General features: G+C 42.1%; 2 pseudogenes; one reads left to right on the top strand and one right to left on the bottom strand.

The window, feature by feature from the left end:
• LOC102179301 lies at positions 224 to 746 on the bottom strand (annotated as a pseudogene).
• Positions 20,270 to 21,098, top strand: LOC102179578 (annotated as a pseudogene).

The raw sequence follows: 22,602 nt of genomic DNA, 5'->3' as shown, positions 1-22,602 counted from the left end.
TGCAGTATGAGGATCTGGTACCTTGGAGGGCCCTGGTTTGGTACAGGGGAGACTCCCTATTGGCAGAAGTACTTGCCACATGAAATTCAGGCTCACAACATACCTCCTGTGCTATCTGTGACCCAAATTTTAGCACTGCTTTTTATCCATTTCACTTTCTAGGATTGAAACAAAAAGGAACCAGCGTCCAGAGGAAAGAAACACAGGCCTTAGGCTTGCTGTCGTTCTTAATTTCCTCATTCATCAACTCTCCTTAAAAGACCCAAATCCCCATTCCTCTTTTTAAATTGATTCCTGCCCTCAGCCCTGATGGCCACTAGCAGACAGCTATTTCCCAATGGAAGAGAGGGATTCCTTCATCTTCCTGGTCATGGTTGGGATGAGGTTCATGTGGTCATCCACACACTTGGTCACGCAGGTCTCCAGCTGCCGCTTCACATGAAGCTCCTTACTCCCTGCATCTATCGAATCTTTGGCCTTGTCATTGCAATACATAGTGCACTGGGCCAGGCGGTCCTGGAACTTCTCCAACTCGCTGGTCACCAGGGCCTGGGCTTGAGCCAGAGGTGCGTGGCAGCGCTCAATGCACTGGTGCACTTGCTCCATGGACGCCTGGCTTTCCTCACAACAGGCGGCGCTGCGCCAGAACATAAGGCCCTGCATCTTCCGGATATTCTCCCTCTCCAGGCTCTTCACCATCGAGTCCACCGCCTCCTGCACCCGGAGCTGCTGCACCTCCGCCATGGCTACCCGCGCGGTTCCTGACAGTCATTTTAAACTGCAGTGCGCTTGCCTCAAAGTATCTGAAATTCGAATTTGAATACCTGTCTCCTCTCCAGAGTTTTGGTCTATGGTTCAGTTCCTCAAAGCTGGATCTGACACCTTGGTTCTTTCACCTTTACAGAGGTAACTCCACTAAAGTTACTGTGGGCATCATAAATGTGAAGTTATGTTATCTTTTTCTGTGATCTTTACAGTTTTTGAAAGATTTTTTAAAATAAATGATGGCCTTTGAACTTTGATCATTAGGAATTTTAACAGCTGGTAAATAATTTATTTGGGGGTGAGTGAACTTCTTGGATCTCCCTCAAACCTCAGCATTTGTGTACTTCTTCATCAGGATGGCACCTACTACATGCAGCCATCACAAGATGGTTGGCAGCTTAGGTATTGATCCTGCCCCATAGTATCAGATCTGTTCACCTTCCTCCAGAGCCTTGTTTTAGGCTTTAACATGGGCTTACCGATACTCTAGAGACACAGAGCAATATGCCTCAGTGGTGCTGATGGCTTGGAGAAATTCAGGCCATCACAATAATTTGATGGAAAGTAACTCCTTGGATGAAAGGGAGAAAGGTGAGGGAGCAGGGGCAGAGAGTGCAAGACGGAGACCAAAGGAAATAGTGCTGATGTCATGAAGCAAGCTTCATGGGAGGATGTTGCACAGAAGGAAAAGAGAAGCTTGAATATTCAGGAGATTCCTGTATGTAAAAGTGAAATGTGTGTAACAAGGGAATAAAAGTTAAATGTCGGGGGGTGGGTCATGTGAAATCAATAGATAGCAGTGTCTGCAACTTTAAAATTTGCTATTTAGCTCCAAGTTCAAGTCTTATGACCAGCTAGAATTTAAGCATCCCTCTGGTACAAAAAAATCAATGAAAGGAAGAAAAAAAATTCTGTTCTTCACTACAGCAAAATTAGCATGTGAAATTAACTTTGAACAGTTTCAGGTCAGGCATAGGGTCCAAGAGGAAATGGGCTTGAGACCAACTCAATGGAAAGACTGGTGATTGAGAGAAGGTAGGATTTCAGGAGGTGAGTGAAGGCAGCAGAGCAAGTGTTCATTCATCTTTTCAACAAATTTATTTTTTAATAACTTTGGGGGGAGGCTGTGCTGCGTCTTGATTGTGATGGACGGGCTTCTCTAGTTGTGCCATGTGGACTCCAGAGCACACAGGCTCAGTAGTGTGGCGCATGGGCTTAGATGCCCATGAAACATGGGAGCTTAGTTCCCCAACTAAGGATCAAACCCACGTCCTCTGCATTGGAAGGTGGGTTCTTAACCACTGGACCACCAGTGGAGACTCCAACAGAATTTATTAAGTATCTGTTAGGCAGTATGCTAGATGGAGAATACATAGGAATATATAAAATATAGCCTCTCTCTCAAGGAGCCTCTATGTGGAGTGAATGAGAGACTGACAGGTTAACTCTAATTATAATATAGTAGGGAAATCATAGAACATAGAGAAGTATTGATCAATCTTATGTAAACAATTTCTTCTGTTCATTTTCAGAACTACAGGAGTCCTTAAGAGTTCAGAGAATGAACTGTGTACTTCGGCAAGATATATGAGACTTCCCTCCCACCACCACTCAAAATCTCTCTCTCTGCCACCAGCTACCCCATTTTATTTTATAGAATTGTGTTTGCAAAAAGTAAATGACTTAGTTAATTTATGCTCTCATCTAATTCTGCATTTCTCATCAAGTCTTCAAGTACTATCCTATAAGCAATGTTGCTGCAGAAACTTTATCAGAATATCATAGAGGAAATTATATTCTAACAGTAGGCTGCCAAAGATAATTCACAGCAGAATAGTATTGACTGCCAATTCCTCCCAATAAAATCTGTGGACCAGTAACTTTGATAGAATCTTTAAAATGGCTCAAAATGAGAAATTAAGGCTGAGTATTGGTAGGGCTTCAAGATCTTGGTTGAGTAGTTTTATGGTGGTCTTGCAAATGGAAACTGGTTAAAATTGATCAGAGTTTTATCATTATTGTTATAATCATCCAAATGCCTCTACCAAAATGCACTGAGGTAGGGTGTCTTGATGGGCAAGCTATTAGTCCTGATAAGTAAGCTGTTTCAATGATTTACTTTTCTTTTTGACTTTTCTTTTTTCGATGAGCAAGCATTTCTTAAAGCAGATAACCAATTTATTTTTACCTGGTCCCAGCACCGATTAACGTAGGAACAAGACACAATATCTAGTCCCAGTATTATACAGTATGGAAACAAGAAAAATTTGATTTCAGTTCTTAGTAGTCACATAATTTCTTTTGAACATGTTCCCATTTAACAAGTAAACTTCCCAGGCTAAAAATGGATTAGAAGGACCATTATTCAAGCTAATACAACATCTATCCTGCCATTGTTAGTCACAGTGAATAATTAAAAATTAAATATAGATAAAATTAAGAAGTATAAATAAGGGGAGAGCACAAAAGAACTATCTTTTTAGTAAAGTCCAATATATTACAAATACTCATCTGGACACAAGGTTGTGATGAAGAATAAATGCAAACAATCAGTAGATATTACTAATCACCAATGAAATGTCTGAAGTACAAAAAATAATCAAAACACTTCAGTTTCTATGAACACATCCTATTTCTTCATCCAAATGTCCTAAAATATGATTTTTATCGTCTGGCCTCAGCTTCATCACCTACAATACTTTACTCTCATACATAAAGTTCTTTCAACTATACCTACTTTTTCAGACCTTTGAACACACTCTTGCTTCTGTCTGCAGTGTCTTACTCTTCTTTCCCCAGCCACCTGGATAATTTCCATTTATCTTTCAACAATGAATGTAAGTGGCACATATTGAAGAAAATGTCATGACACCGCCTGGTTATGTTCAGTGGCACTCCTCTTTGACCCTAAAGTACCCCCCTGAGTTTCTGACTCCCTACCAGATTTCACACTGGGTTATGTTTGCTATTCAGCTTGCCTCTAACATTTACTAAGAGCTAAGGACTATGCTTTCTTCATCCTGATATTCTTCTAACATTTACTAAGAGCTAAGGACTATGCTTTCTTCATCCTGATATTCTTCCATGCTTCGCAATATGACTTACACTTACTTTTTTAAACTTTAATGTTGTATTGGGGTATAGCCAGTTAACAATGCTGTGACAGTTCCAAGTAAACATCAGTGGAACTCAGCCATCCATATCCGTGCATCCATTCTCCCCATAACTCCCTCCCATCCAGGCCACCGCACAACATTGAGCAGAGTTCCATGTGCTTATATAGTAGGTCCTTGTCAGTTATCCATCAAAAACATATCAGTGTGTACATGTCCATCTCAGACTACATTTATTTTTATTAAACTATTTCTATTGAATGTAGTTGGAGAGTTTACACCTATATAAAAGGATATTGACCAAAATGAGTTTAAGTGAATCCTCATATTGTAGTAAATATGCTTTGCATGTGTGCTTTATATTTTGAAAATTTTTCCAAATTATTCCTTTAAAAGATACTATGGAACTTTCTGAATTGTCATAAACCAAATGGAAAAGTATTGCTTCGAGAATACTGAAGTTTACTCCTTATGCCTATCATGCCTTAGCCCACAGGGCTCTTTGTCAATCCAGAACAGTCAATTCTGATTAGGGCAAATTCAGATATTCAGCCTACCCAAGCAAGGGAAATGACAATATCCAATTTGGAGGATAAATCTCTCGAGCTTCAGGAAATATTATCAAGGCTAAGCAATCAATAAACTGACAGTAAAAATAAAGACACACTGAGAACCACAAACCAGACCTCGAGTAAAGGACAATTGCTAGATAAGATTGCCCAGGAAGTAATCATAAAAGATCTTGTACCAATCACTCAGTAATATCTTAGAGAATTTAGTCCATTAGACATAGCTAGACAGCCACTTTCAGTCCTATTAATTATATATGAAATATTTTTAAATGACAACAAACAGGCACCTATAATTATGAAACAACTCATGAGGATGTTTCATAACATCCTGATGTTTCCTCAGGCTTAGTGGTGTTAGGTTTTATCTTTAAAAGCTCTGTAAAGTCTCTGCGTGTGCCATGTGTGTGCTCAGTAATGTCCAACGCTTCATGATCCCATTGACTGTAGTCCACCAGGCTCCTCTGTCTGTGGAATTTTTCCAGGCAAGAATACTGGAGTGGGTTGTCATTTCCTACTCCAGGGCATCCTCCTGACCCAGGGATTGAACCCACATCTCCTGTGTCTCCTGCATTGGCAGGCGGATTCTTTACCACTAGTGCCACCTGGGATGCCCTGTAAGGTCTAATGAGGGTGATTACTTTCTAGCCACAGATAACTTACCTATCTTCACTTTCCTTGGCCCCAGTCAGCTCTGGGCACTAGTGCCTTTCATCCATAGGCTCACTTTTGTCTGATTCAGCAAGAAGACATGAGCAGAGGAAGAAATAACATCTCAAACCTGGCATGAGTCCAGGTGGGGGAGAGCGGGCTCTGTCTTTACTGGCCACATGCCCAGTCCATTGCCAATCTTCCACCTCAGATCCTGAGTAGTAGCCCTGTTTTCTGTATAAACAAGAGTATTTCCTGGAATCCCAGCCCACTTGCAGGAGTCATTACAATGCATGGGCCTTGAGAATACTCGAGCACCAGCAGTATTCTTTTGGATGCTATCTACACACTGAAGGTTCACCTAAAACCTCACTCTATGAAACATCATTGGATATTGTTTTAGGCAGCTTGGGCTGCTATAGCAGAATGCCACAGACTGGATTCCTTAAACAACAAAAACGTATTTCACACAGTGGAGGCTGGGAAGCTCAAGATGAGGGTATCAACCTTTTAGGCCTCCAGTAAGAGCTCTCTTCCTGACTTGTTGACAGCCACCTCCTCAGTGCATCCTCCATGGAAGAGAGAAAGAGTGAAAACAGACTCTTTGGTGTTTCCTCTAACAAAGACACTGATCCACTGGATATTACCCCATCCTTATGACTTCATTGTATAAGTCATCAGTTCAGTTCAGTTGCTCAGTCATGTCTGACTCTTTGTGACCCCATGGACTTACACAGTCCATGGAATTCTCCATGCCAGATTACTGGAGTGGGTAGCCTTTCCCTTCTCCAGAGGATCTTCCCAACACAGGGATTGAACCCAGGTCTCCCGTATTATAGGCGGATTCTTTACCAGCTGAGCAACAACATGGGAAGACCTTGTAAGTCATAAGGTAACCTTAATTACCTCCTCATAGGCCTTATCCCCAAACCCAGGTACACTGGGGATTAGCACTTTAGTATATGAATTGGGAGCAGCAGAGCATAATTCAGCCTGTAGAAGATATAAACACTAATCTAAATCTAAATTAAGCCTAGTTATCTAAGTACAACCAGCAACAATAACAAAGCAACAATGTCTACTATTTATTAAAAGCTTACTTTCACAAAACTACTTCTAATTTTTAGGATAATATTACTTTTCCCTACTTTGCAGCAGAGGGAGTTGAAGGCTTGAGGTGTAAAGCCCTAATCAAGGCCATACCACTACAAAATGACAGAGTTGGAACTCAAACCCGTATCTGTAGGAATTCAAAGTCCCAATGTAATGTGTCTACCATGACTTCTTAGGTAGAAACTATAATTCAGATCACTGATAAATCTTCAGTCCCAGTGTCCTCCCTTTCCCTACCTGCCTGAACTGTGATTAGTAGTTTGCCTCATAGACACACCTGAGTTTTGATAATTATGGAGATGACAGCAAGTCAATCAAAATGTCTTTTCAACACCTAAGATCAGGCACTTGGTAGAGCACTAGATTACTTCTTAAATATCTACACATGCCTGAAAAGATTAATTTAGAACCAACAGATTCAGATGGTACTTTGGTTACTGTAATCAAATTTTGCAGTGGTCTGCCTCTTTGATTCATGCTCTTATTTAAAATTCTGCATTGCTCTTTGTGATATACCAGCTGTTAAACTGCCATCACATCCATCTTCCTCTATCTTTGGCTTCCCAGCACAGCATCCATTTATTCTTTAATTCAAAATATACGATTGAACCTTGAACAACACAGGTTTGACTGTGAAGGTTCACTTACACAAGGACTTTATTCAACAGTGAATACTACAGTACTACATGAACTGGGGTTGGTTAAATCTGGGTTGCAGAACCATAGATATTGAGGAACCACAGATATAAAGGGCCAACTGAAAGTTACATGTGGCCTTCCCAGGTGGAGCCAGTGGTAAAGAATGTGCCTACCAATGCAGGAGATGTAAGAGATATGAGTTTGATCCCTGGGTCAGGAAGATCCCCTAGAGGAGGGTATGGCAACCCACTCCAGTATTCCTGCCTGGAGAATCCCATGGACAGAGGAGCCTGGCAGGCTACAACCCATAGGGTCACAGAATTGGATCTGACTCAAGTGACTTAGCACACACACACAGGTAAGTTATATGTGAATTTTTGAGTGCATGGAGGGCCAGCACCCCTAACCCCCAAACCCCCACATGTTGTTCAAGGCTCACCTGTACTTACTGAGCCCCTACTAGCTGTCAGGCATGTGGGATACATGAGAGAACACAGCAGATAATATCCCTGCCATGATGCTAATATGCTACCATATGGGAACAGAAACTAGTAGCCATACTAAATAAGCAAAATATATAATGTGTAGAAATTATAATACAGCCTATGGAAAAAGAAAGGGCAGTGCAAGTTAAGGGAAATCAAGAGCATGAGAGGAGAGGGTCATGGTAAACCTCTCTGAGAAGGAGATATGATCAAAGATATAAGGAGATGGCACATATCTGAGGAAGAGCATTTCAGACACAGCAAACAGTAACTACAAAAAATTTGAGGTGAAAGCAGGCCTAGGAATGATTGAGGAAGAGCAAAGAGACCAGCAAGGCAGGAGCCCAGTGAGCAGGAGAAAAGTCAGAGAGTTAATGGGGCATCAGATAATGAAGGGCCTCTGGCCATTGTGAGGGTTTTCATTTTTAACACTGAATAAATCAGAAAATGATTGCAGGATTCTGAAAGGAGGAACAATCATGACCAAACTCATATTTTTAAAGGATAATCATCATCTTGGTTTTTATATAAAGGACTGACTTTAGGGGAGCAAGAATAAAAGCAAGGAGGCCAGTTAGGATGTCTTTGCAATTATGTTGGGCAGGTGGGTTTTGGGGAGCATGGTGATAGTGGTGGTGGTGGTGATAGCGGTGATGGTAGTGATGGTGGTGATGATGGTGGTGGTGGTGGTAGTGGTGAACATGATGGTGATGATAGTGATGGTGGTGATGATGGTGGTGATAATGATGGTGATGGTGGTGGTGAAGGTGGTGGTGGTGGTGATGATGGTGGTGGTGAAGGTGATGGTGGTGGTGATGGTGGTAGTGGTGGTGGTAGTGGTGAGGGTGATGGTGGTGATGATGGTAGTGATGGTGGTGATGATGGTGGTGGTGGTGGTGGTGATAGTGGTGGTGGTGATGATGGTGGTGGTGAAGGTGATGGTGGTGGTGATGGTGGTGGTGATGGTGATGGTGGTGAAGGTAATGGTGGTGGTGATGGTGGTGGTAGTGGTGAACGTGATGGTGGTGATGGTGGTGGTGAAGGTGATGGTGATGATGGTGATGGTGGTGATGATGGTGGTGATGGTGGTGGTGATAGTGGTGGTGGTGGTGATAGTGGTGGTAAAGGTGATGGTGGTGGTGGTGGTGGTGGTAGTGGTGAAGGTGATGGTGGTGATGATGGTGGTGGTGGTAGTGGTGAACGTGATGGTGGTGATGATGGTGATGGTGGTGGTGATGGTAGTGATGGTGGTGATGATGGTGATGGTGGTGAAGGTGATGGTGGTGATGATGGTAGTGATGGTGGTGATGATGGTGGTGGTGGGTGGTGATGATGGTGGTGATGGTGGTGGTGATAGTGATGGTGATGGTGGTGATGATGGTGGTGGTGGTGGTGGTGGTGGTGGTGGTGTTGGTGGTGATGGTGGTGGTGAAGGTGATGGTGGTGGTGGTGATTGATGATGGTGGTGGTGGTGGTGATTGATGATGGTGGTGGTGAAGGTGATGGTGGTGGTGATGGTGGTGGTGATGGTGATGGTGGTGAAGGTAATGGTGGTGGTGATGGTGGTGATGGTGGTGGTAGTGGTGAAGGTGATGGTGGTGATGATGGTGGTGGTGATGGTGGTGATGGTGGTGATGATGGTGGTGATAATGGTGGTGATAATGATGGTGATGATGGTGGTGGTGGTGGTAGTGGTGAAGGTGATGGTGGTGGTGATGATGGTAGTGATGGTGGTGATGATGGTGGCGGTGGTGATGATGGTGGTTGTGGTAGTGGTGAACGTGATGGTGGTGATGATGGTGATGGTGGTGGTGATGGTAGTGATGGTGGTGATGATGGTGATGGTGGTGAAGGTGATGGTGGTGATGATGGTAGTGATGGTGGTGATGATGGTGGTGGTGGGTGGTGATGATGGTGGTGATGGTGGTGGTGATAGTGATGGTGATGGTGGTGATGATGGTGGTGGTGGTGGTGGTGGTGATTGATGGTGGTGGTGTTGGTGGTGATGGTGGTGATGAAGGTGATGGTGGTGGTGGTGATTGATGATGGTGGTGGTGGTGGTGATTGATGATGGTGGTGGTGGTAGTGATGGTGGTGTTGGTGGTGGTGATGGGGGGAGAAATGATTAGATTCTTGGCATATTTTAAAAGAAAGAGATGCCTTATCATGTGGATCCAGCTCTGCCAGTTCTTGAGCCAAGGGACAAGAAGCATGTCAACAGACTTTGACCTCAATGCAGGACTTCCCAGGTGGTGCTAGTTTGTAAAGAACCCGTTTGCAAATACAAAAGATGTTAAGAGACATGGGTTTGATCCCTGGGTGGGGAAGATTCCCTGGAGGAGAGCATGGCAACACACTCCAGTATTCTTGCCTGGAGAATCCCATGAACAAAGGAGCTTGGTGGGCTATAGTCCATAGGATCTCAAAGAGTCAGACATGACTGAAGGGACTTAGCACACATGCAGGAGGTGGGGGTATGTAAAATAGTGTCTAACATAGTAAGCACTTATTACTCACCAGTCACACTAAGAGTGCACCTAGTAAGATAGAAAACTAAAGCACAGAAACATTAAATGATTTTAGTTAGTAAGCACAAGAACTAGGATTTGAATCCAGAACAACTTGAACTGGAACCCTCACACATCACTTCTCATGCAGCCTTGCTGGTTAAGGTACACTTATAGACTTGAGATCTGGTGACTCAGGGACAAATACCTGGAGCTGATGCACCAAAGGTGGCTCACAGTAACCTCTAAATTGCAGCAGTCCCTAACTCACCACTGAGACAGCAAATCCACGATAAAGCAGTGACAACTAATGAACTTGATTCTGAAATGAATGAATCTCTTGGCACAAGGTGATTCTGTATGGGATGACAGCTAAGTAGAAATATGGCTGCTGCTGCTGCTGCTAAGTCACTTCAGTTGTGTCTGACTCTGTGTGACCCCATAGATGGCAGCCCACCAGGCTCCTCCACCCCTGGGATTCTCCAGGCAAGAACACTGGAGTGAGTTGCCATTTCCTTCTCCAGTGCATGAAAGTGAAAAGTGAAACTGAAGTTGCTCAGTCATGTCTGACTCTTCAAGACTGCATGGACTGCTGCCTACCAGGGTCCTCCATCCATGGGATTCTCCAGGCAAGAGTACTGGAGTGGGTTGCCATTTACTTCTCAAAGAAATATGGCAGTTTTACATATTATCCTACTTCTTCAGCAATGTATACATTGTGATTTAACACTTCTGTAATGACTGGGGATAACATCATGAAACTTCACTAGAGCACTGGGTTCTAGAAAGCAGAACTACTTATGCCATTGGGCTTTGGGGAAGGTTTTGGCATGATTCCTTGTTAAAAGAATATTTTGAAGTTTGAAATGAGAAAAAGAGACTAAGTGGCTGGGAGAATATGAGCAGTGTTTTTGCAGCTTAGCCTCAGGAGAGATAAAGTGAATTTATTCAGAGAATAGTTAGGCTTTGGGGACTGTATTTCTGCTTCTGAGAAGGAGGATACAAAGATAAAAGAGAAGAGGCTGACATGGGTGCTGCTTTCCTATGACTGGCATTTTCCTGTAAGGAAACAAAGCCAAACGTGAGGTCAGAAAAACTCAAGTGAGCACCCTACCCTGCTCAAAGCTAAGGCATGTGCTAATAGCTTCCCAAGCTCATCTTTCATAAACATCAAGAGTTCTTCATACCCACAACGCTTTTAAGTCTTCCAAGTAACCTCTTATTTTGAGCTAGAAATCATATTTTTAAGTGAATTTTTTAAATCTAATCATGGTGCACTTGACTGCTGTAATAGGTAGAATTTGGGATAGTTCCCAAAATATTCCCACCCCTCTCCTTGTATGCAACCTTTCTCCCAGAGACTCAGACACTCACCTGGTGCTGCTGTTGAGAAGTATACAGGTATAATAAAAGTCCCAAATCAGCTGACCTTAAGACAGGTAAATATCTTCAATGGGCCTTCAGTAAGCCTGACCTAATTAGTGTGACTAATTAGGCTGTGAAAGGAACTTGTCTCCTCCTGGTGAAAGAGGTTCAAAGATGGGGTAGGGTGGAGGTTTGGTGCAACAGAGATTTTTTGTTTCTCATTTTGAAGATGAGGGAAGCCAAATGGCAAGGAATGCAGGTGGTATCTAGGAGCTAAGGGCAGTCTTCAGCTGACAGCCAGTAAGAAAACAGGGGAAAAGTCCTATAACCGCAAGGAACCAAAGTCTTCCAACAACCTGAGATCATCCCCAGGTCCTCCAAAAGTAACCCAGTCTGGCTGGAACTCTGATTTCAACCAGTGAGACCCAAAGCACAGGCCACCTCCATGCCATGCCATGCCAGGCTTTCTACACACAGAACTGTGAATTGCTAAGTGGGAATTGCTTTCCGCTGCTGAGCTTATGGTAATCTGTTACACAGAGATAAAAAACTAATACAATTGCTAAAGGCACATTTTAGAAAATAAATCACTAGTAGAACTATTTAAGATGTGATTAATTCATTGGAAAAAAACCTTTCTTCACAAGGATACTTTCCTTCATCTTCATCATCTATCAGAAGTTAATATTTCGTATTTTGGCCTTTCTTAAAGCAAGCTATGTCTTACCTACGTGGTTGCTAAGTGCAAATCATAAGAGCTAAGTTTTATTATGAAATTTAGTCGGAATGAACTAGCAAAGAAAATTCTAAAAATGATTTCAGTAAATATGTTACAATTTAATTAATATGAAACCATCTGTGAATAAATTATTCTACCCCTCAGTAGTTTCTGATAGATCTCATTATTCAAAATATCTCCCATTTTTCCTACTTGCTAATGAAGTTTATGCCAGTTACTTTAAAAAGTAATTATTAAATCATATTATCAACAATATCTACTTTTCTACATATAATCCATATATATTTAAACATTCTTAAAGCCTCTGCAAAACTCGAAGGCAAAAAGCTATATAAAAATATAATAACATCATAGTTTTTAAATGTAAAGAAATTCTAATGTCTGCTTTGAGAATTTTAATCAGAATCCAGGCTTTTCAAAATTCAAAACATTTCAACTTTAAAATGTTGATTTTCATAAAAGAGCTAAAACAATGTATATATACTAAAAAATATTATTTAATATACCCCCCAAAATCCTATCCTTTCATATTTAATACAAAATATTGTTATAATAATACTCATATAAATAAAGCCTATATGTTCCCTCATACCTATTGTTTTAAAGGTAGCAACAAAAACAAAAGTATTCAACTGTGACTTAGCGCTTCAAGGAGAGGCAACTGCTGTTGCCAAGAGACCGAACTTCAGAGGCAGAATCTGGATTCTGGAATCGTGACTCAATAAGATTTATGGCACTTGATGGATGTTAAAGGAATTTAATTGCAAGGGAAAACACAAACTTGACCAAGAAGGTCCTGTGATGGCTCAACTCCTAAAACAATTCCCAGTCTTATAAACTTGCCAGGAAAGTATTCAGCTAAAGCAGTAAAGCCCTAATGAAATTAGGCAGACTATTGTCTACACCTGACAAAATTTCACCTAAGCAATAAAAAGGTATTTTGGGGCCACTTCAGCTAAAAAGTCCAGAAGTTATACTGCCCTGAGGCACAGCTCGATGAAGTGCACAAATACTGTGTCCCTCAAACTCTCCTCATAGAGCAGGCATAAGCATCCCCAGCACCCCAAGACTGGCAAAGTAGCAGTCTGACAGCTCCTACTGTATGAGAACATCTGCAAATCCCCGAAGAGGTTCTGAGAAGGAGTCTTAACAGCCCTGGTTTGGGGGCATATGCCCATCTCTGTAGCTGGGAGAAGAAAGGAATAGGGGTATGGTGGGCTAAGATTGTTACCAAACCAAACTTAGGGACACTCTCCCATACACAATAAAGTCAATCTACTGATCCCAGGTTGTGGTGAAGCAAAATACAGCCTTTATTGCAGGCACCAAGCAACGTAGAGAGGTGGCAAATATTCAAAAGACCCTTAACTCCTTGATGGATTTCAGGAAAATGTTTTTAAAGGCAAGCTGACAGAGAGAGTTGCAGGGTGCATGAGCAGTTTGTGCACAATTCTCTGATTGGTTGAGGGTGAGGTAACAGGCTGCTTTCACAGGGGTTAACATCATCAATCCTTAGACTCTAGCCAGTCTAGGGTTTACATGCTCACGGTCATCATGAAGTTAGCTGCTGCCATCTGGTGGACGTTTTAGTATCTGCAGAACAATTCAGGGATGTGCATCAAACACTGTTATCTATGTCCTTCTATGACTGCCATGTGGCTGATTTACTGTTTAAATGGTTACTGGGTCTCCTGGCCCAACTGCTGTTTTCTTTGTTATTATATGTTCACATTCTTTCAATTGTTCATTCTTGAGCCAGCCTTTTGTGACTCAGGGGAGGCCTGGGAAACTAAAGCTTTCTACAAACAAGAGGCAGGTAGAGGACACGGAGGTGGGGGATGTCTGTCCCAGAAAACCCCATAGAGTCCTGCTTGGTTACAAGGTGTGCAGTTATAATCAAAATACATTCATTTCCTTTAGAGAGTTCAGGTTCTGTGATCAGAAGAGGACTGTATGCCAGAAGATACAATATAAAAGACCCGATGGAGTCTTTATACTTCAGAAGGGGAATATTCATCTATACCAGACTCAAGGATAGTCATTGATGATGGTGGACAAGGGAGATACTCCTGGCAAGGAGAACCTGTAAAAAAAATTACTCTGTCACCTGCAGGAAATCAGTCTGCTAGCAGAGCAGGGAGATCCTTTAGATATCTATCTAGCAAATGTCATACATATAACAGTACAGCAACTTCACTGCATTCATTTCCTTCTATGAAATAGGAATTTTTATTATAACTAAAGGTGAGTGAGGACAAATTCTAGTGTCATGTGTAAAAACATAATGAGCTGGATTTACTGGAAAAACATAGATATCAAGAATTCAGAGGCATAGAGTCTGCTTTCTCTCATCATCACAAACAGGAGTCTGAAAACATAAGCACATCATACTCCTTGACACCACAAGGTCCTTGTCTGCAGGAGAGGGATTGCTACTGAGTCCAAACTCATTCTGGTCAATGCACAATCAGGAGATGAGGTGCTGGGGCAAGGAATAACAACTCTATTCAGAAAGCCAGGAGTCTGAGAAGATGGTGGACTAATGTCCTAGAGAATCATCTTATCAAAGTAGAATTCAGATTTCTTTTATACTTAAAAGAGGAGGGGTGTATTTGGCTGTGTACACTTCTTGGGCCAGAATCCTTTGTTCCTGAAGCTGTCCATGTAGGTCATGTCACAGTGTTCCTGTAAACTTCGATCAAGACAAATGTTATTCTCTATTCTGCATTTTTAAATTTCTATTTGAAAGGAGAAGTGTTACAACCTTAAAGATCAGAGGCTTGAAATGGGCTACCCTGTATATTTTAGGCTACAGGCAACATTCTTAAAGCAAAAGCAATAGAATACAAAGGTTAAAGTAAAAGAAATAGCTGTAATATGGAGTCAGACTTATTCTTTCCTATTGCAGGATTCTGACTCTTGACTCTCTTAAAATGCAATCATGACAAACTTGGGATAAGCGTTATAAATTGAAAGGATTTAGGCACCAATGAGTCTGAGTAGAAATGCCAGTGCAGTTGGGAATTGTCTAAGAATGCCAGCTGCTATCACTTTATTACTTGTAACTAGTAGCTGCTGTGACTGCTGGAAAAAGCCCTCTATTACTGTGGGTCCAGACACAGCCACTCCTTCTAGAAGAGGAGTGAGCCTCTTTACCTAAGCTGCTGGACAACTTCCCATTTCTCTTCCAATATATATTAAGTTTGTCATTTAGCCACAACTGCAGGGTCAAGAAGAGCCCATTCAAACTTGACATGGTGTAATAAACACTACCCAAAGATGCTGGACTTGGAACAGAATAGAGAAATTGATTGGGTCATCTCCTTTTAGAGAGGGTTTAGGTGTGGGATTTTACTATTGTTTTTGGTCTTAAATGTGGGAAAATTTATAATGTGATTTGGAATGTTTCTAGAACTGGGAAAGTGGAATGAAGTCTTGCTATAGGAGTCAGTACCTATAGTTTGCTAGGCAGCCCAGACATGGCAAGGTGTAAACAATGTCAGCTATTGTTTTTGGCTAACCAGTGTGGTCCCAGTGGGTTTTTCCTCATCCTTCTTCACCTGGCAAGAGGCCCAAGGAAGCCTACCTATTCATTTCCCTCCTTTCTGTAGATACATTGATTGAGTTATTTAGAAGCTGACGTGTAGCCTAAACAGCCCCAGGAAAAATCATTCCCTGGAATCAACTGTAAAGTGCACCTTGCTACATCCATCCCTGCTCAGAAATTTATAGTGACTTCCCATTATAATTAAAGTCATATCCCTTACCATGGCCTATGAGAACTTCATGATCTACCTTCTATTCCCTTATCAACTTCCTCATCAATTTCCTCATCACTTGCCATCCTATCATCTTGCCAACACATTTCAGCCATAGGAGGTATCTCTTAGTTCCTACAACATGTCAAGTTCCTTCCCATCTCAAGGGTGTTTTCTTTGCCTCACATTCCCTTAGATTCTTCTTGTGTTGATTCTTATAATTTTAAACTTACGGAAAAGTTACGAGAATAGAAAAATGAATACTTGTATACTAATTGTCCAGATTCCTCAATTGCCCCATTTGCTTTTTTATTCCTCCTATACATATTTTTGTACGTTCTTGGCATTTATTTGAACCATAAGAGCTTAAGTTGGAGACATTATGCCCCCTACTTCTAAATACTTTTATGTGCCTTTACCAAGAATAAGGACATTCTCTTTCAGAACTAGAATGTAATTAACAAAAATCAAGAAACTTAACTGGAATACAAAGCTATTATCTGATCCACTTTGAGTGTTAAAATTTCATCAGTTGTCCCAGTGATAGCCTGTATCGCAATTTTTGCTTTTCAGTCCACTATCTCATAAAAATGCTTCATTGTCACATCTCTTTACTATCTTTTTATCTGGAAATGTTCTCAGGCTTTATCTTTCTTACTCATTCATACGTTAAACATATGGGAAATATCTTTTATACCTATCAAATATAGGTATAAATGTTTCTAACATCATGTGACTTCAGACTCCTTGAACTTAAATATTTTCATCTAAAGACTGTTCTTTATAGGAATTGTTATATAAGTGTTTATCAAGTCCAAGCTTGTACACCTCACTGTATGACACTCCGATAGGTCAAGAATTGAGTTGTTGGGATGGGATACAGCAACTCTATTTGGAAAACCAGCAGACCAAGAATACGGTGCAATATGATGCCCTAAAGAACCATTTTTCCCAGGCTTTGGATGCTAGTTTCTTTCATAGAACAAAGACCGGGAACTGAGGAGGTAAAGTGAAGAAAGAAATAGGTTGTTGTACAAGTTTCTTGATTCCAGCCAGACTTCTGAAGGGATGTGTTAATTTCTTATTTCCTGCAGCCATTCACAGGTGCACCTAGTCAGGATGGTTCCTGTGAGCTAAACAAAGGTATCTTAGCTTAACATGAGGTATGGGAGGCAGGGTTCCCAGCCATGCACCATTATGTACACCTTATATAGACAACATCTCTTTATAGTGATTAACTTGTAGTAAAAGCAGTTAGAATACAAAAGTTAAAGAAACAGATCCAATATAGAGTCAGATTTGTTCCTCTCTATTTCATAGCCTGTAATGCTGAGAAACGCTGGGCTGGAAGAAGCACAACCTGGAATCAAGATTGCTGGGAGAAATATCAATAACCTCAGATATGCAGATGACACCACCCTTATGGCAGAAAGGGAAGAGGAACTAAAAAGCCTCTTGAAGAGAGTGAAAAGTTGGCTTAAAGCTCAACATTCAGAAAATGAAGATAATGGCATCTGGTCCCATCACTTCATGGGAAATAGATGGGGAAACAGTGGAAACAGTGTCGGACTTTATTTTGGGGGGCTCCAAAATCATTGCAGAGGTGACTGCAGCCATGAAATTAAAAGAGGCTTACTCCTTGGAAGAAAACTTATGACCAACCTAGATAGCATATTGAAAAGCAGAGACATTACTTTGCCAACAAAAGTCCGTCTGGTCAAGGCTATGGTTTTTCCAGTGGTCATATATGGATGTGAAAGTTGGACTATGAAGAAAGCTGAGCACCAAAGAATTGATGCTTTTGAACTGTGGTGTTGGAGAAGACTCTTGGACTGCAAGGAGATCAAATTAGTCAATCCTGGAGGAAATCAATCCTGAATATTCATTGGAAGGACTGATGCTAAAGCTGAAACTCCAGTAATTTGGCCACCTCAAAGTTGAGTCATTGTAAGAGTTGACTCATTGGAAAAGACTCTGATGCTGGGAGAGATTGGGAGTGGGAGAAAAAGGGGACGACGGAGGATGAGATGGCTGGATGGCATCACCGACTCGATGGACGTGGATTTGAGTGAACTCTGGGAGATGGTGATGGACAGGGAGGCCTGGCGAGCTGCGATTCATGGGGTCGCAAAGAGTCGGACATGACTGAGCGACTGAACTGAACTGAATGCTAAGATCATAATAGCCCTTACTTGCATAGTAGCAAGATTTCAGGTTCCTTCTCCTTGAAATACCCTATAGTAGGAAGCACAGTATTTGCAGATTCCTGTGAATGCCGACTTTTGCTCTTGCGTAACTCTGCACTGCAATTACCCTTCTAATTGGCCTCCCTGGACTCAAGACTCTGCTGCCAGCAATTAGGTAACAACCAAATCATCTCTGAGTTGCTGCTGAAACTATACTCCATACAATTAACAAGAGCTAGTAAGCAACAGCAGGGAAGGCAATGGCACCCCACTCCAGTACTCTTGCCTGGAAAATCCCATGGACAGAGGAGCCTGGTAGGCTGCAGTCCATGGGGTCGCTGAGAGTTGGACACAACTCAGTGACTTCACTTTCACTTTTCACTTTCATGCATTGGAGAAGGAAATGGCAACCCACTCCAGTGTTCTTGCCTGGAGAATCCCAGGGATGGCAGAGCCTGGTGGGCTGCCATCTATGGGGTCACACAGAGTCGGACACGACTGAAGCGACTTAGCAGCAGCAGCAGCAGTAAGCAACAGACATTCTTGAACTTGTCTTACAGGTCAGCAGACAAGGGAACAGCTTGTTAAAACTCCCTTGCTTGTAAATTGCCTTCCCAGTTTCACTCAGACCAGTTGTTTTACAGGAACTTGGAGTCAGCTTCTGCCCAGTGTGGGGGCTTCCCTGATGGCTCAGACAGTAAAGAATCTGCCTGCAATGCAGGAGACCCAGATTCAACCCCTAGGTCAGGAAGATCCTCTGGAGAAGAAAATGGCAACATACTACAGTATTCTTGCCTGGAGAATTCCATGGACAGAGGAGCCTCGTGGGCTACTTTCACACTTTCACTTCTGCCCAGTGTGAGCCAGCTACAGCCAGTTGGGACCACCAACTCTAAACCTGGGGCCTCACAGATGTCTGATGAATGGCGTGTTGATGTCAGAGGACTGGAAAACTCTGCCCTCTGTTCACCTCCATTGTGAATATACAGAAACTTGTCCTCCAGAAGCACCTTCTCAAAATATCAATTACTTCACCTCTTCCCTGCCTCCAAGAATCTTTCCCCAAGCCTAAGATCATCTTGCTTACCCCATACATATCCCAACCACCCCAACTTCAGGGAAGCAGATTTGATCATTGTACTCCCATTTCCTTGACTGGCTGCCATGTGAGTAAACTCTTTCTAGGCCTCAAGATCTCTGCGTTTGGTTTGCTGCATGTGGGCAAATGCACATGGTTTGGTAACACTGGGGCTGCTCCCTCTTCCACACTAGTCTCTAAAAGAGCAGTTCTCAAATTAAAGTGAAAGTGTCAGTTGCTCAGTCATGTCTGACTCTGTGACTCCATGGACTGTAGCCTGCCGGTCTCCTCTCTGTCCACGGGATTCCCTTCTCCAGGGGATCTTCCTGACCCAGGGATCGAACCTGGGTCTCCTGCATTACAGTCAAACTCTTTACCATCTGAGCCACCAGGCTTCCTTTTCAGTTCTCAAACTGGCACATTAGAGTCAGCTGGGCTACTCTTAAAAATTCTGGTGCTCCAGGCTAATTAAATCAGATTTTTTCTGGAAGAGAGATTCAAGTAGAATGATTACTGTCTCAAATCCTTTCTAAACATGGATACAGGTATGATTAATTATCTCTATCAGAACCTAAGCCAGTTTCTGCATCTGAGCTTTATGAATAAGTGAAGGGAATTAACAACATGTAAAATTAAAAAATCACCTCACCTTTGGCTACTTTATATGAACCCAGGCATCCTGTATCATTCTCATGAGGCTTTTGCAGGGAATGTCCATGTGTAGCTACTAGGCTGATTCCTTGTGGCAAAGAAAACTTCTAACCACCACTGGAAGTGCCTACAAGAATATCTAGACTAGATTCAAGTGGATAGTCACAAAAGGAGCTCCTTCTGTATCCAATCCAGAAGGCTACCTCCTCATCCTCATTTCCTATTCCAGAGAATTTATAATAGGAAAATCCACCTCCTTCAACACAAAGTCTGCTTGGTACCCACAGCAGTGGACCCAGCCTTGACCCCCATGGGCAGTCTCACCAGATGGAGCATCTACAAACTAGTTTAGTTCTGTTTTATGGTCTTTTCCTGCCAGCATTCATCCCTGCAGTATTTTTGGCCTGAATATCTGACATCTCAAATACTGCTCAAACACAATCAAACAGAAATATCAAACATACAAATAAACAAATGAATACATAAAAATAAACACATGTACACCCACACTTGCCCACATGTTCACACACAGTGAAGGCACGTTGCAAATTAAATTTTTCATTTACACAAGAATTATCTCTCCAAAAAAAAAAAAAAAATAGAGACTACGACGCAGGTTCAAGCAGCACCTGAGTGGTCCCCGGGCAGAGATGCTGAAGGCCAAGATCCTGTTTGTGGGGCCCTGCGAGAGTGTAAAAACCGTTTTGGCCAACTTTATGACATAATCTTCTGGCATCACTGAATACAACCCAACCCAAGGAGTGAGGATCCTGGAATTCGAGAACCCACATGTTACCAGCAACAACAAAGGCACAGGGTGTGAATTTGAGCTCTGGGATTGTGGCAGCGATCCAAAGTTCGAGTCTTGCTGGCCAGCCCTGATGAAGGACTCACGGAGTGGTGATCGTCTTCAATGCCAACATCCTAAGTCACCTGAAGGAAATTGAGACATGGTATTCCTACTTCTTCCAGCAGGAGTTCTTACAGAATACTCAGTGTCTGGTAATTGCACACCACAAACCAGGCTTCGGAAGTAACAAAGAAAACCCAGCTTTGGCACCATCCTTGAACAAGCGGAAGCTGGTGCACTCGAATCTCAAGGACGACCTGGAAGAGATCAGGATGGAATTCATAAAGTATTTAAGAAGCATAATCAACTCAGTGTCCGAGAGCAGAGACCAGGAAGAGGTAGCCATTATTACCTGACCAGCCTTCATCTGGAAGCTTCCACATCCCAAAAGAAGTTAATGTCAGTGCAGAGCCTAAAGTCCATCCACCAAAGAATGTTCTCATCGCCCTTTGGCTGTAGAAGGCATTTTCCTTGTTTGCCCCAAAGACCAGTCAGCCAGGGAGTTGACTCCATACCATCTGTTCTCCATCCTTAGTTCAGCTGAGGAAATCCTATTGTTGAATTCTGATTCCTTTGCCCCAGATCTCTCCAAAGAGCTGAAAAACTGAGGTGGTTTCTTTCTTTCTTTCTTTCTTTCTTTCTTTTTTTTTTTTTTGCCTCCTTCCATATGCCATGTCATTAAAGTTGTGAAATTGTACCTGTCATTAAAAAAAAAAAAATACCAAGAGTTCTTCCTGCGATATAAAGACAATGTTTCACAAGCTGGAATCAAGATTGCTGGGAGAAATATCAATAACCTCAGATACACAAATGACACCACCCTTATGGCAGAAAGTGAAGAAGAACTAAAGAGCCTCTTGATGAAAGTGAAAGAGGAGAGTGAAAAAGCTAATTTAAAGCTCACAGTCAGAAAACTAAGATCATGGCATCTGGTCCCATCACTTCACGGCAAATAGATGGAGAAACAGTGGAAACAGTGGCTGACTTTATTTGGCTCCAAAATAACTGCAGATGGTGATGCAGCCATGAAATTAAAAGACGCTTACTCCTTGGAAGGAAAGTTATGACCAACCTAGATAGCATATTCAAAAGCAGAGACATTACTTTGCCAACAAAGGTCCATCTCGTCAAGGTTATGGTTTTTCCAGTAGTCATGTATGGATGTGAGAGTTGGACTATAAAGAAAGCTGAGTGCTGAAGAATTGATGCTTTTGAACTGTGGTGTTGGAGAAGACTCTTGAGAGTCCCTTGGACTGCAAGGAGATCCAACCAGTCCATCCTAAAGATCAGTCCTGAATACTCATTGGAAGGACTGATGTTGAAGCTGAAACTCCAATACTTTGGCCACCTGATACAAAGAGCTGACTCATTTGAAAAGACCCTGATGCTGGGAAAGATTGAGGGCAGGAGGAGAAGGGGATGACAGAGGATGAGATGGTTGGATGGCATCACCAACTCAATGGAGATGTGTTTGAGTAAACTCCGGGAGCTGGTGATGGACAGGGAGGCCTGGTGTGCTGTGGTCCATGGGGTCACAAAGAGTCAGACACAACTGAGCGACTGAACTGAACTGAACTGAAGGAGTAATTTAATCATTTGAACAGTTAATTTTGCCATTTTTCAAGAATTTCTATTTTCTCATCACATTCTATTATATTTTTACACACACAAGGTGGCTTTTCCAGAAGAAAGAACATTCTGCTGTAAACAAAAATCCAAACCAGAGCCTCTTGCAAGAGGTAAATGGTCTGCAACTCTGACATGACTGCTCTTTAAAAGCTACAAAACCAATATAGTGTTGTAAAGCAAAATAAAGTAAAAATAAAAATTAAAAAAAAATAAAAGCTACTGTTATTCTGTCCAATGTTTTAAAGATTGCAGAACAAACTCCACCTATGCTGAAGCTCAGGCCATGATGTGTTCTTCCCAGAGCACAGTCTGCAAACAGAAAGCTTTTCCCAAGTAACCAAGCCTAGGGCAAAGTTTCAGCTCTGAGATGATGAGAGAAATTGACTTCTGCTTACCTAACTTCAACTTGCTCCAGAAACAAATGACTTTTCTCTCAGTAACTGCCAAGTCTTTCTGTCAAGCATTTTCAGTCTTCTTTTGGATTTGACTCAGAAATGCTATTAT

The sequence above is a fragment of the Capra hircus genome, chromosome 15 (assembly GCF_001704415.2).
Source record: "Capra hircus breed San Clemente chromosome 15, ASM170441v1, whole genome shotgun sequence".
Lineage (NCBI taxonomy): Eukaryota > Metazoa > Chordata > Mammalia > Artiodactyla > Bovidae > Capra > Capra hircus.
Note: the sequence above shows the minus strand (reverse complement) of the source record. Positions and strands in the feature narration are given on the sequence as shown.